Here is a 1,306-nt window from a genome sequence, read left to right on the forward strand (position 1 = left end):
ATTAAAAGAAGAATAATTAAAACCAACATAAAACCTTAAATAAAATCAACATGGGGGTATATCCAAAGAGGATTTATGCAAATTACTTTTCCAAGCACACCAAATCTTTCCCAACGTAACATGTATTATGGACCAAAGATATCTAATCAAATAGATCTTGCATGTGCAAAACCTCCCACATTTTCTGAAGACCAATTCTCTTTCTGGTTGATTTTATTGCTCGTCTTCAAGTCTGTTTCCTCTTATTCACATTTTACCTCTTGTACTTTATGGTGAGTTTTTGCAGAGTCCAAGAGTTACCATGGAAGACACTGAACCAGATTCACAGCTGGTGAAAAAGGCACAACCCAGTTAATTTTAATAGAATTAAATCCACTTACACCAAATGTGATTTTGTCCATCCCCTTTCCCATTTTTTCCCCTTAAGTGTGACAATTATGGATGGCATAATGGCCAATAATCAAGAATAGTTCATCTAAGTGGGTGGCATAAACCTAAGAAAGAAAGAATACGGATTCTAAAAATATCCATTTCCTGAAACACTGCATCATTAGGTAGATACTAGTAGTTTGCCAATCAGTTTTCTCTTTTTGCAACAAACATACTCCTTCTCTAAACTATTGAGCATAGAGAACTACATCATTTCTACATTTCCAAAGCTTTAAACTACCAGCATCCAAACAGCATCCAAAGGATCAAGTGTTCAAAAAGCACATTTAAGTAAACCTCTTGGGTCTTCGGGAAATCAATGAAATACACTGTACAGGGAACAGTGATGCATCCAATGAAGTGAGCTGTAGCTCACGAAAGCTTATGCTCTAATAAATTTGTTAGTCTCTAAGGTGCCACAAGTACTCCTTTTTTTTTTTTTACTGTACAGGGAAGTATTTGATAAGGAAGAGACTGAAGTGCATTGGCAAAGCCGTGAAAGGGGAGCTTACACATGGCAATATGCCTGCACCAAGCCTGGTTCACATCAGTGTAATGACATGCTTTTAGGTGCACTGAATTCAACCCCAAAAGTCAAAACCAGAAATGAGTACAGCTGATCTTTTTATCAAAAGCATGTGGATCTCACTCCTACAAAGCCACCCTTCCAGCTCTATGATACAAGTACAAGGCCTAAAATAACTTTTTAAAATTAAACATAAGCTGCACTTTTTTCCCCTTTTTGTTGCAACTACCAAAGTCAGCCAGGAAGTCTAAAATAGCTTGTTCTTCACTCTCTGTGGCCTGTTCATTCTGATATATAAAATGGACAGTTGCCAATATTGTAATACATTTCATCAACAAAAGGGCACCAGTC

Source organism: Dermochelys coriacea, chromosome 2, assembly GCF_009764565.3.
Source record: "Dermochelys coriacea isolate rDerCor1 chromosome 2, rDerCor1.pri.v4, whole genome shotgun sequence".
Lineage (NCBI taxonomy): Eukaryota > Metazoa > Chordata > Testudines > Dermochelyidae > Dermochelys > Dermochelys coriacea.